The sequence below is a fragment of the Rhinopithecus roxellana genome, chromosome 13 (genome assembly GCF_007565055.1).
Source record: "Rhinopithecus roxellana isolate Shanxi Qingling chromosome 13, ASM756505v1, whole genome shotgun sequence".
Taxonomy (NCBI): domain Eukaryota; kingdom Metazoa; phylum Chordata; class Mammalia; order Primates; family Cercopithecidae; genus Rhinopithecus; species Rhinopithecus roxellana.
In genome coordinates, this window is record NC_044561.1 from 121,550,570 (window position 1) to 121,565,740 (window position 15,171).

Below are 15,171 nucleotides of genomic sequence, written 5' to 3' on the forward strand. Positions count from 1 at the left end.
TTTCCTGTATTAAACTTTCCTCAAATTACCCAATTCAAGTGTGCTTTCTGTTTTGTGTTAGTATCCTGACTGATAAACCCATTTTTTAAAAATTACACTTTAAGTTCTGGGGTACATGTGCAGAACGTGCAGGTTTGTTACATAGGTATACACGTGCCATGGTTGTTTGCTGCACCCATCAACCCATCATCTACATGTGGTATTTCTCCTAATGCTATCCCTCCCCTACCCCCAACCCCCCGACAGGCTCCATGTGTGATGTTCCCCTCTGTGTCCATGTGTTCTCATTGTTCAACTCCCACTTTTAATATAATGAAAGAGGGTATTTGTGAAGGAGGAAGTGAAAAATAGGATACATGTGGGTAGAGGGTCTGGAAATTGATGATCTTAAAACTGTCTATGCCTGTGAACCCTTAAAAATTTGTCATGTAGGCCGGGCACGGTGGCTCACGCCTGTAATCCCAGCACTTTGGGAGGCTGAGGCAGGTGGATCACGAGGTCAGGAGATAGAGACCATCCTGGTTAACATGGTGAAACTCCATCTTTACTAAAAATACAAAAAATTAGCCAGGCAGGGTGGCGGGCGCCTGTAGTCCCAGCTACTCAGGAGACTGAGGCAGGAGAATGGCATGAACCCAGGGGGCAGAGCTTGCCGTGAGCTGAGATCGTGCCCCTGCACTCCAGCCTGGGCAATAGAGCAAGACTCCATCTCAAAAAAAAAAAAAAAAAAAAAAAAATTGTCATGTATGGCCAGAGGTGTGAGTACTCCAATGTGATGATGGCCAGGTGTGAGTACTCCAATGTGATGATGGCTGATCTATGAGTAAGTTCTTTGGTGGTGATTTGTGAGATGTTGGTGTACCCATCTCCCTGGCAGTATACACTGAACCCAGTATATAGTCTTTGATCCCTCACTCCCTTCCCACTCTTTTTCCCTGAGTCCCCAAAGTCCATTGTGTCATTCTTATGCCTTTGCATTCTTGTAGCTTGGCTTCCACTTATGAGTGAGAACATACAATGTTTGGTTTTCCATTCCTGAGTTACTTCACTTAGAATAATAGTCTGCAGTCCCATCCAGGTTGCCGTAAATGCCATTAATTCATTCCTTTATATGGCTGAGTGGTATATATACATACATACACATAAATATATGTATATACACACTATATATATATATATATCTCACAGTATATCACAGTTTCTTTATCCACTTATTGATTGACAGGCATTTGGGTTGGTTCCACAGTTTTGCAATTGTGAACTGTGCTGCTGTAAACATGTGTGAGTAAGTATCTTTTTTGTATAATGACATCTTTTCCTTTGGATAGATACCAGGTAGTGGGATTGCTGGATCAAATGGTAGTTCTACTTTTAATTCTTTAGGGAACCTCCCCCGCAGTTTTCCATAGTGGTTGCACTAGTTTACATTCCACTAGCAGTGTAGAATTGCTCCCTTTTCACCACATCCATGCCATCTATTATTTTTTGATTTTTTGATTATGAGATGATGGCTGATCTAATGCCTGACCAACCACCCTGTTCCCTTCACTGTACAGTGGTAAGGACATGGTTGGGAACCAAACAAGCATGAAAGAAAGCTGGCAAATGCCTTTTCATAAATGCCAGATGATACAGGTGAACGCGATACAGCATGGTGTTTGGCCAGCACCTTCCATCCCTACTACTGCCTGGTCACACCAACACTGCCCCCATTTGCAGGGGAAGCAAATGTGCTCCCTTGAGCTCATGGGTGCCGTGGGGGCTGCCTCCAGGAAGCCAAGACCCCATGATTGTCTGCTTGATCTAGCACCAACCACCCTTGAACAAAAGCCCATCTGATTTATCCACCAGGTTTTTTTGAGCACTGAGTTAGAAATTCCAGGCAACCCGTTGAGAATTCTTTGTTGCAGCAGCGGGCAACTGATCTACAATAACATGTAAAAAGATAAGGGTTCCCAGGTGATGACAGCAGCTGCAGTTTAAAGTTGAATTTGGAATTACTAAAGCATGTGCTGGATCCACCTGCAGAAGGCAAGTGACGATCTCAAATCTCCCATCCCTGAGTTGGCCAGAACACCCAAGGTCAATTGCCCAACATGCTTGGTGCCTCCGAGACTTGAAGTTCCTGGCAGATGGCTGTGGGGTGTGCCTGCACTAGCTGTCACTGTGACTCATCCCTCAGGGTATGTCGGATTCTGGCATTTATTTTCATTTATTAATTAATTTTAAAGCAATAGCAATCTCAGAGCCTCTTAGATCATGACCTATCACAACATTAAAGCTGGTCGAGCCACTCTCTAGGGCCAGGGTTTGTGTGACAGTTTAGATTATCATTAAGCAAATATTCACTCCCTCCCCTTCACACTGCAGGTGGAGAACACTTCCCACCCTGCTGATGTTTGGCCATGTGACTTGCTTTAGCCATTTGGAAGTCAGCAGAAGTGATGAGAGCAAAGGGATTAAATGTGCAGCTTGGCTCGCTCTTGTTCCTGGGAATCTGCTGTGATTAGTGTGTGCTCTCTTTACAACAAGAGCTACTGTCCCTTTATACTGGGTCCAGTGCGCACACGTGTGGAGCAGATCTGAGTCCAATCCACAGCCTGCACCCTACCCAGCACAGCCCTGCCTGGATCGCAGAGCCATGAGCCATCCGTGAATCGGTGTGTGTGAGAATTAGTACTTATTGTGAACGACGGAGATGGGTTGGCAACAACTGACAAATCACTGGGCTTTCAAATTCTGCTCTGTGGAACTCAATGGAAGTCATTTTCAAAAAATGGTTTCATTCATTCACACATTTATTTATTAATTCACTTGGTTATTCTACAAACACTGTATTGATCACCTTAGGTATTGTGCACTGTTCTAGCGAGACTCATCCATCTCAGCTTATCTGGGCTGTTTTTTGATCTTCCTGAGAGAATGGAGGGACTGTGTGTGCACATTGGTAAAGTGCTTTGAAAGGAATGAATCCAGCCGATTTCACAGCCCCTTCTCCTTTTCTGCAAGGCTGTGTAGCCTTCTCTGAGGCTAGCTGGGGTTGGTGTGGGTGGGAAGGAGTCTTGCTGCTACCTGAACAGACTCAGATGCCCCCCTGTCTCTGTCTCTGCATTAAATCAGGGGCTGTTGAGGAGGAGGCAGGCACAAGGCGATGATCATCACCTCCCGGAGGCGCAGGTCTGTCACATCTTGCCTGGATTCATTGGCTCAGCCACTTGCTGGTTGACCTTGTTTCTGTTTTCAGATAAAGAAAATGAGGCTGTTTTTCTTTCATCACTTTATCCAGTGAACTTAGGAGCAACCAACCAACTTCATTATATTCCTTGGTTCTCCACGGAGGGTCAAAGATATTAGGTATAGAGTCATTAAACTCCTTGCCTCTCATGAGCAGTGAATCAGAAGTATCAAATGCATTTATTTGGCAAGGACTATCAGTGTTCTCCATACTATTAGAAGTAGAGTCCTTAGCATTTTTGGGTCTAATCATATTAAGCAGCCAACTCCAGAAACCCCCAAATCAACAAAAGAAATCCATCCTTAATATTCTGTTCCTCTAGAATCACTCCTGGTACCAAAATCTGTATGAGTCAGGGTTCTCTAGAGGGATGGAACCAATAGGATAGATGTATATACAAAGGGGAGTTTATTAAGGATTATTGACTCACATGATCACAAGGTGAGGTCCCACAATAGGCCATCTGCAAGCTGAGGAGCAAGGAAGCCAGTCCCTGTCCCAAAACCTCAGAAGTAGGGAAGCCGACAGTGCAGCCTTTGGTCTGTAGTAGAAGATCCAAGAGTCCCAAAGCTGAAGAACTTGGAGTCCGATGTTCGAGGGCAGGAAGCATCCAGCACAGGAGAAAAATGGGGCCAGAAGACTCTGCCAGTCTAGTCCTTCCACATTTCTCCGCCTGGTTTTATTCTAGCCGAGCTGGCAGCTGATTTGATGGTGCCCACCGAGACTGAGGGTGGGTCTACCTCTCCTAGTTTACTGACTCAAATGTTAATCTCCTTTGGCAACACCTTCACGGATGCACTCAGGAACAATACTTTTCATCCTTCAATCCAATCAAGTTGACACTCAACCATCACAGAGGATAACAACAATTTACCCAATTCTTGGCCCAAGGCAGGAGCAGGAGCCGCATTCGGATCTCTCGAATCTCAGTCCCATGTCCTTCTCTTTGCTCCAAGCGCCACTTCCCTGGAGGATTGCTTTTAAGCCCCCATTCCTATCTCTGAAAACAGGGGGCTCTGGCTCAGACATTGTGGCCTCATCCTTTCTTCAGCCTATGTTTGCTGAGCTTCCGTGATGTGGCAAGTGCCGGGAATACAGCAGTGAAGAAATGAATTTCCTGTTCTTCAGGATTCGTGGAAGAACAGAGATCAGGAATGACACACACTCTATCCGGTGACCATGAGCTCTTTAGGGGAAAGCTAAGTAGAGTAGCTGGGGGGTTCCTCTGTTAAAGGTGTTTGGGGAAGGCCACTCTGAGGATGTGACAGCCAAGCACAGACCTGAAGGAAGGGAGGGAGCAAACCAAGCTTGTAAGAGAGTGAAAGGTGCTCCAGGCAAAAGGCACAGCTGCACAAAGACCCCGAGGCAAGACCACGCCTGGCCTGATGAGGAACAGAGTGTTTACTTCCTGGAGTCACCCAGGAGAGCAACATGCTCTGTGTTCATCCTGCACCTTGTTGCAGCCCCAGGAATAAACTCCTTGCATGAAACCCAGTGTCTTTTGAATAAAAATTTAACAAGAGACACCCCATTGTCTTCAGAATAGATCTTTAGAACCAAGAGTTTGTAGCTGAAGGCAACTAAAGCGGATCAAAGCGAAGGGCAATTTGACAATGACATGGATAGATTCACCAGCAGGGCTGGGCAGGACCACCTGCTGGGGCTCCACAGACATGACATTCCTGGGGTGGGACAAGAGACGGGGGGGAGGCTGTCGCCCCATCATGGTGCCTCCCTCCCCCCAATAGTCAAACATAAAAAATAGACTTTTTATGACTCCTCCCACCACTCTGTGCTGTGGACACAAAAAAAACTTTGATCACCACCACCCTCAACCCCTGGCCTTTGTCCTGAAATAAAGAGATGAGTCCTCCCATCTATTACCCACCCCATGTGATGACGTGGGCTCCTAGGAACACCCTGCATCCAAGTGGCAACCACAGTGCTTGTTTTAATTACCTCTTATGTATCCCACTGGTTAGTGAGGGATGTCCCATCCCAAAGCATATGAGATGACTGAACACACGGTGCCCAACACTGGGCAGATGACCTTGGCGGCAGCTCATCGGTCATGTCTACTAACACCCTGGGGAAGGAGGACATTGCACGCCATGCAGGACCACACAGCGTTATGCTGGGGAGCAAATAAAACCAGCCAGGGCTGTGGGTGGCAGGCTTTGTAGCAATGAGAGTTTGAGGTGCCCGTGGTCCCTGCAGGAGGATGCATTCGGCGTGTTTCAATAATTCTGTGGATTGACAGGGAGGTGCATCCATGAGGTTGAGGACCAGATGGGGTACAGCTGGTGCAGCTGGTAGGGGAACTGGCCGGGTAGAGACTCTTTCCTTCTGGGTGGGCGACATATCTGGTGAGGGCAGGAGAACTCATGGTCAGGTTTTTGGGTTTCTGTGAGGCTCAAAGATGTCAAGGCAGCATGTGACATTTGAAACATCTCACTGTGCCTAAACTGTTTACACAAAACAGCATGGTTCCTGGTGAACACATTTTTCTTCTGGGAGTCTGGAATTTTGGTACATCCCTGGCCGAGGCTGCCCCATAACCAGCCCCCAGTAAAAATCCCAAGCACCGAGTCTCTAATCATCTTCCCTGGTGGACAACACTTTCCAGGCGTTGCCACACCTCATTGCTGGGGGAATTTAGCACATCTTGTGTGACTTCTGTGGGAGAGACCCTTGGAAGCTTGGGCCTGACTTCTCCCAGACTTCACCCATGCACCATTTTTTCTTTGCTGATTTTGTTTTTTTCTGCAATACATCATAGTCAAGAGGATGACAGCACGCTGAGGGTTGTGAATCCTCAGTCAGTCATCAGTCCTGTGAGTGGTCTTGGGTACCACATGCCTTGCCTTTTCTGGATTCTAAGCCTTTGCTTTGGACCAACACCTCATCTCATCTAACACCTGACACCGGCCCTGACTTTAAGGATGATCTTACTGATCCTCAATACTCTGTTCAAATCTTACCTTGACCAAGAATTCTGAAGAGTTTTTACCCTCTTTGGAATTCTATGGCCTTTGATATCAGAATCAACTATTGGGCACAGTGTTATAAACGACCATCATCTTCCTTCCTAAGAACTGTCCATGTTTTGAGTTTTGTGACAAGTGTCAATTTATGATAGCCCCTAGCCTGGAAGCCAAGATAAGATGACATAAAATAAATGTTTTTACATTGGTTTGCTTTGTCCTCAATACTCTGTATTCACTAAAAAAAGACTTTTGAAGATAGAATCTTAATAGATATCAAATTATTACCTAATTTCAAAATATTTTGACAGTTCTTCATAGACACAGCTATAGCAAAGTATGTCTCTCAGTGATAGTGCCTATAATTGGAATTAGTCCTAGAACTATGAATCCTATTTTTAACTGTGATTAGAATTTTATTCCTTAGAGCCTCGTTGTTTTAAGTGATTAATTCAGTCATCAAAAATTAATGGAGTGCCTACTAAGTGCCATACACAGAACATTCTGGAATTTCAAAATGAACAAGATTTGTTATCTGCTTTGGAAAGATATGGTAGCTACATTTGGTAGTTTTGGCAGTTTTTCTATGTGTGTTATGTGCCTACCCTGTATCTAGTCACCCATGTCCCTTCCTTGTAATACTCTCTGTGGATATTCACCTGTCTTCCAGGTAGCCCATGTCTCAGAGGGGAACTGACCCCACCCCCAACTACAGCAGTATACCCTGATTGGTCTAAGATAACTAGAGTAATCCTACTTTAATGAACCAATGATTCATTCAGTGAAACCAGGTTTTATCCAATCAACATGTAATACTCTCCCACAGGGTGGCCCAATCAGTGAAAAACTCATATTTTCTTTTTTTTTTTTTTTTTTTTTTTTTGAGACGGAGTCTCGCTCTGTCGCCCAGGCTGGAGTGCAGTGGCCAGATCTCAGTTCACTGCAAGCTCCGCCTCCCGGGTTCACGCCATTCTCCTGCCTCAGCCTCCCGAGTAGCTGGGACTACAGGCGCCCGCCACCTCGCCTGGCTAGTTTTTTTGTATTTTTTAGTAGAGACGGGGTTTCACCATGTTAGCCAGGATGGTCTCGATCTCCTGACCTCGTGATCCGCCCGTCTCGGCCTCCCAAAGTGCTGGGATTACAGGCTTGAGCCACCGCGCCCGGCCAAAACTCATATTTTCTTTGGAAATCTCCTTCTGAATGTGAAAGACACAGTTATCTGGATCCCAGAATCGCTGGGTCATTTTGGAAAGCCAGGCTGAGGATGAGGAGAAGGGCCCAATATAGAGGATAAAAGATAAATTGGAGAGGGAACTTGATCAAGCTGCTCCTGATGTCCAAATTTCTGGACTTATTGTTTACCTGAACCAATAGATTATCTAAAATAATTAAGCCAGGACGAGTTAATATTTTTGATATTGACATTCAAAATTAATCTACATGATTTACTCCATAGCATCCGTCTATTCTTTCTCCCATTGCTTATTGTCTGATTTTCTTTTGGGAAATGTAAACTTCCTACATTCTGAGGCACATTTTTTGAGTGGGACTTCTACCACACTAAGCTCTATATGACAGTTTAGCTTAAACCACTCAGCATATTCTATTATTTTGGCTTTGATAATTGGTTTAGGGATAAACACAAAACTCAATTAAGGCTATCAAAATGGTAAAAATGTCAAGACTTATGCAGTAGATACAATAAGAGACCCTTCTCCTTCCCCTAGTCTTTGTGGTGTGAAGATCTGCATTCTACACATCCAGGAGCCATTTTATTGCCACAGATGACAACTCAGAATTGTGCGAAGTTAAAGTCCACAGATGAAGCCAATGTTGCCAAAAACAGATGAAGGAGAGAAATTAAAACATGTACAATGCTGGATTCGACGTGTCATGAAGCCTGCTACCTCTGGACTTCTCTGTTATGAGTGCAAAGAAAAAAATGTTTAAACAAGTTTGAGTTAGATTTTCGGACTTTTGCTACATACTAATGTTAAGTACTAGTATAAGGGTTTATTCTAAGTCTCATCCTAAGCCTAGTCCTGGGATAGACTTGGGAGGAATGAAACCAGGGAGGTGAACTGGAGAAGCTCACATCCCAGAGGTAGAGGTGGCACACATACATGGGGTTGTGATGCAAGGATAATTGTAATAAACATATTAAATAAATGAATGAATCATTATTCTATAAAACTGACCGGGTGCATTGGCTCATGCTTGTAATTTCAGCACTTTGGAAGGCCAAGGTGGGAAGATCACTTGAGGCCAGGAGTTTGAGACTAGCCTGGCCAATATAGTGAGATTCTGTCTCTACAAAAAATAGAAAAACTTACCTGAGCCTTGTGGTGCACGCCGGTAGTCACAGCTACTTGGGAGGTTGAGGCAAGAGGATTGCATGAGCCCAGAAGTTTGAGACTACAGAGAGCCATGATTGTGCCACTGCATTCCAGCCTGTGCAACAGATGAGACCCCAACTCAAAAAAAAAATTTCTATATCAAAAACTGGTATTTACAGATTCTGGTTGAGGTAAGATGTTATATATACACTCTACCATGTTTCTCCCACCAAATGAAGATATAGAACCTGGAAAGACAGCACAGAGAAGTAATTCGAGTGCTCTGAAAAGTAAATAGTTGCAGGTGGATCACGGAATAAGATCAGAAAGTGAAGTGTCACTAAACTGATTGTATTGGTCCATTGTCACACTGCTATAAAGAAATACCTGAGACTGAGTAATTTATCAAGAAAAGAATTGGCTCATGGTTCTGCAGGCTGTATAGGAAGCATGGTAGCATTTGCTTCTGGGGAGGCCTCAGGGAGCTTTTGCTCATGGTGGAAGGTGAGGGGGAAGCGGGCGCGTCTTACATGGCAGGAGCAGGAGGAAGAGAGAGAGGGGGAAGGTGCTACACACTTTTAAACAACCAGACCTCATGAGAACCCACGAACTTATTATCACGAGAACAGCATCGAGATGATGGTGCTACACCATTCATGAAGGACCACCGGCATGATCCAATCACCTCCCATCGGGCCCCCACCTCCAACACTGGGAATTACAATTCAACATGAGAAGGTGGGGACACAGAACCAAACCATATGCACTGGTGGTGAATTTGCCGTGTTTTGCTCTTTGGTATCACTGGACCTGATCCTGAAACTCAGAAGTGAGCACTGGGGCAAAGACAGAGCTCCAGGGGCACTTCGGAGATGTCCTCTAGTTCTGGTTCAGGGAACTTTTAACACTCAGGGTGTGGACATCTCCGTTGTTTTTTTCTTTTCTCCATTCCCTCATGCCCAAGTGAGAGGTGAAGCCAGTTGGACTTCCTCCATGGAGGGGGGACTTGGAGAACTTTTCTGTCTAGCTACAGGATTGTAAATGTACCAATCACTGCTCTGTGTCTAGCTAGAGGATTGTAAATGCACCAATCAGCACTCTGTAAAATGGACCAATCAGCAGGACATGGGCAGTGACAAATAAGGGAATAAAAGCTGGCCACCCCAGCCAGCGTGGGCAATGTGCTGGGTTCCCCTTCCATGCTGTGGAAGCTTTGTTGTTTTGCTCTTCACAATAAATTTTGCTGCTGCTCACTCTTGGGGTCTGGGCCACCTTTAAGAGCTGTAACACTCACTGCGAAGGTCCGTGGCTTCATTCTTGAATCAGTGAGACCACGAAGCCATCGGAAGGAACCAACTCTGAACACACAAGCTCTTAAGCAACCTTATGATGTTGATGGGCAATATTTGAACAAGACTCAGAGTTTCATAACATAATATATAAAATGTCCAGGATAAAATCCAAAATTCCTTGCTTATTAAGAACCAGGAAAATCTCAGTATTCATGGGAAAAGGTCACTAATAGACTCCAATAATGAAATAACACAAACATAGAGATTTTCTGACAAGGACTTTAAAGCAGCTATTATAAAAATCCTCACTACGGGAGGCCAAGGCGGGCGGATCACGAGGTCAGGAGATCGAGACCATCGTGGCTAACACAGTGAAACCCCGTCTCTACTAAAAATACAAAAAAAATGAGCCGGGCGTAGTGGCGGGCGCCTGTAGTCCCAGCTACTCGGGAGGCTGAGGCAGGAGAATGGCGTGAACCCGGGAGGCGGAGCTTGCAGTGAGCTGACATCGCTCCACTGCACTCCATCCTGGGCGGCAGAGCGAGACTCTGTCTCAAAAACAAACAAACAAACAAACAAAAAATCCTCCGGTAAGCAATTATGAACACTCATGGAACAAATGGAAACATAGATTCTAAGCAAACAGGTAGAATCTTTGGGATCTGCTGTTAGGAAAATGACTTTTAGACATGATACCAAAAGCACAATCCATTAAAAAATTGATAGAATTAATATATTTGTCATAAAAATTAAGAACTTTTGTTCTATGCAAGATTCTGTTAATAGAATAAAAGGTCAAGTTTGTAACTGGGAGAAAATCTTCGCAAATCATGTATCTGACAAAGAATTGAATGCAGAATGTGTAAAGAATCCCCAAAATTCAGCAATAAGAAAACAAACAGCCCAATTAAAGAAGAGGCAAAGATGTGAATAGACTCTTCATCCAAGAGAATATATGGATGGCAGACACACACATGATAAAATGTTCTGTCTCATTAATCACTAGGGAAATGCAAATCAGAGCCACAATTAGATACCACTCCGTACCTATTAGAATTAGAATGGGTGCAATAAAAATCCTGATACCACCAGGTGTTAGAGAGGTTACGGAGCGACTGGAACTCATGCGTTGCTTTGGAAAATGCAAAATGGTACAGTCACTGTGAAAAATCAGCTTTGCGTCTCCTTATGAAGTTAAGCATACATTTACCAGTTGATCCAGTAACCCCACTCCTGGCTATTTACCCCGAAGAAAAGAAAACTTGTATCCACATGAAAACTTGTGCACATATGTTTATAGCAACTCTCTGCGTAATTGCTCAAACATGGAAGGAACCCAAATGGCCTTTATCAGGTGCTGGGGTAAAAACAGCAGGTGTGAGAGCACTGTGAAAGGAAAAGCAATCTGGGGACCCTGAAATCACTAAGCCAAAGTGAAAAGTCAAGCTGGGGGACCTGCATCAGGCAAACTTGCCTCCCATTTTGTTCCTAAATACGATCGCTACAAAGATTTAAAAAAAAAAAAAAAAAAAAAAGCCTGCCCACCTTCCTCACAATTTGCCTACAAGGAAATTCCTTGTGGACAAAGATCAGACAGAACTCAGTCATCCCTCTGCTCACTGATACAAACACATAGCTGACGGCTTCCTCTGCTCTATTATTTCACCAAGCCAGACTAAGGCATAAGTGACTATTCCGCTACCCTCCTCTCACACGGGAATTGCGCTTTCAGTAAAAGGTTAATCAGAGACTCAAGAGAATGCAACCGATTGTCTCTTATCTACCTACGATCTGGAAGCCCCTCCCCGCTTCGAGTTGTCCCGCCTTTCCGGACAGAACCAATGTATATCTTATACATATTAATTGATGTCTCATGTCTCCCTAAAATGTATAAAAAACCAAGCTATGCCCTGATGACCCTGGGCATGTGTCATCAGGACCTCCTGAGGCTGTGTCACGGGCACGTCCTTAACCTTGACAAAATAAACTTTCTAAATTGATTGAGATCTGTTTCAGATACTTTTGGGGTCATGGCACTCAGCAATACAAAGCAATGAACTATTGATACACACAGCAACTTCTTTGATTCTCAAAGGCATTCTGTTGAATGAGAGAAAACAGTGTCAAGGTTACTTCCTGTGCATTTGCATTTACAGGACTTTCTCAAGGAGAAAGAAACCGTACAATACAAGAAGGTGTGAGATTATATGGGAAACAGGATGGGGTGACTTTGAGAAGCTAGCCGTGTTTTTTTTTTTTTTTTTTTTTTTGGTGGGGGGGAGGATAGAGCTGTTCTGTATCCTAATCATGGTGGTGGTTACACAAATCTATACGCACATTAAAATTCATAGAACTGCACACCACACAAAGGTCAGTTTTATGGTATAATAATTTTTTAAATAGCATTTAAGGTCACACACACACAAAACTGATGTCTCTGAAAGCGTTAGTTGGGTTTCCCTTTATTTATTTATTTTTTTAAAGGACAAACCCCACTGGCCCCAGTCTCACCCAGGCATGGCCTGGATTTCTGCAGAAGGATAGGCCAGCAGCCCTCACTTCAAAGGCAGTATTGAACACTGTTCCTGCCTATAAAAGTACAGTACAAGCCAAGTCCTGGTTTTAAAGCCTCGTTTTTCTTCCTCTTTCTCCTCCTAGTTCTGACCGGGCATATGGAAATAATGTTAGAATGTCAACTTTGAGCATGAATGAGAATTCTATTTCCAGAGATGTTTATACTTTTTTTCTCTTGGGTTGAAACCCTCAATCATATCCAAATAAATTATTTGGGGATGTTGATAAGAGGATACATCTTAGGGGTTTTCACAAAGGTCTGAATTCAGAGAACCTCTTTTTCTTGGGGCTGTGCATTTTCTAGAGAGTGGGAGGTGCCGGTGGGTTACATGATATTTTGAATTTGCTGTATTTTCTTTTCCCTTTATGTATTCACAAAGCACTCTAGATATCGGGCAACTGCAAGTCCAAGGTGAGAAGGAAGATAGGCTCTTGAGAAGACAATCACTGTTCAAGGCATACACAAAGATTCAGTGTATTCATAGAGTCCTCCCAAAGGAAACAGCAACAGACCAGAGTCTTTATTCGCATTTTCTCAACCAGCAATCAGGAAAGAAATATAGGTAGCAAGATACGAAATACCCATTGCCTATATTTAGCTTTGTTTTTAGGTAGCTAGGGACTCTGTTTGAATGGCTGGTGAGTGAGGGTGGAAATATTAAATAATGGAGAGAGGGGTGTTTAAGGAACTGCAGTTTAAAGTTTTATGCAAGAATAATGCCATGTTGTTTTATTTTGAGATGGAGTCCGGCTCTATTGCCCAGGCTGGAGTGTAGTGGTACGATCTCAGCTCACTGCAACCTTCACTTCCTGGGTTCAAGCGATTCTCCTGCCTCAGCCTCCCAAGTAGTTGGGACTACAGGTGCACACCACTACACGCAGCTAATTTTTGTATTTTTAGTAGAGACAGGGTTTCACCATGTTAGCCAGACTGGTCTCGAACTCCTGACCTCAAGTCATCTGCCTGCCTCGGCTTCCCAAAGTGCTGGGATTACAGGCTCGAGCCACCATGCCTGGCCACAAGAATGATGTTTTTCTTTTTCTATTCCAAGCACCTTTCCTGCCTGCCCAATTTTGAGAGCATGTATGTGTATTCATTAGTAAGCTTCGGCTGTAAGTAGCAGGAATCTAAATCAAACTGCATTAGAAGAGAAGAGAAGACAGAAGTGGATGACTGGCTTATTCAAATAAAAAGTCCAGAAGACAATTGCACGCATGTTTGCATCTAGGGGGTTTTATCCATTATGAGTCTTAGTTACAAGCAGGAGAACTCAATCTAGCTCATTAAGTACAAAATACCTTATTGGACGCTAATTTTTCATTTAGAAAGACATGAAATTATATGATGGAAAATTCTGTAAACATGAGAGGAGAGTTAAGTGGGGGGCAAACAATAATAAAGACAATATTAACTACAATGGCGAAGACACTTCAAACATTTATTAAATGCCTGGCAGTCTTCTAAGATCTTGTGTCCATTAATTTAATCCTCACCACATCCCTTTGGAGATCGGTCTTCTTTGGATGAAGAATATGTGATAAAGGGACCTAAAGTAACCTGCCCAGGTCTAGGCTGACCATCCCTCCTGGCTTCCCTGGGACAATCCCAACATAATGCTGTCCAAAGTAATGATAAAGAGCACCCCCATTTATTCTCAAAAGAGGTCTGATTTAGTCAATGGATTTGTTCATCATTCTACTAGGGTCATACAGCCAGGAAGAGAAGCTTGGATGACAAGGACATACTTATGAGGTTCGATGACATTACTAGACTGTCTCCCTCCTTCTCCATCTCACAACTCTGCCTTCCTGTTTGGGATCACCTTCAGGTGGTCCTACTCCAGAGGGGGAACTTGTAGCCCCAGGCTGCCCAGGCTGAGCTCCTTTCACTTCCAAAGTCAATTAAAAGAGACATCTCCTGGCTAAGAGTTTCAATAGAAATCAGAATTTCAGCTCACTGGCCCAGTGTGGGTCTAGGACTCCCTTTTGGAACCTCGGCTGATGCCCCAGGAAACTCAAATGCTGAGAGAAGTGGGTATTGCTCAACTGAAATGGGGTTGGGGTGTGTTGTGATCCAGAGAGGTAGAATGAGTGCTGGGGTTGGGGGTGCTGTGATCCAGAGAAATAGAAGGGATGTTGTGCAGAGACAAATGGCAGATGTCCAACTTAACTCTCAAGGTCAACCATTTATTATGGCTCCTTTGTACAAAAGACTTGTCGGCAAAACAGGATTCTTTCTGCACTCTCTAAAACACTGCGTAATTACTGATGATCACGGAAGGCTGATTGTATCATGATAAAATCAGATGTTGCCACTGGAACCAATTCTGTTAGTGACACAGAGATGGGGGAGAAAAAAGGGTCCTTCCCAAATAGCCTATAATCTAGGGCAGGGATTGGCACACTTTTTCTGCAAAGGGCCAGATAGTGAATATTTTAGTTTTTTTTTTTTTTTTTTTAAAGGCAGAATCTCACTCTGTCACTCAGGCTGGAGTGCAGTGGTGCGATCCTGATTCACTGCAAGCTCCGCCTCCCAGGCTCATGCCATTCTCCTGCCTCAGCCTCCCGAGTAGCTGGGACTACAGGCGCCTGCCACCACGCCCGCCTAATTTTTTTGTATTTTTATTAGAGATGGGGTTTCATCGTGTTAGCCAGAATGGTCTCCATCTGCTGACCTCGTGATCCGCCCACCTTGGCCTCCCAAAGTGCTGTGATTACAGGCGTGAGCCACCACACCCGGCCAATATTTT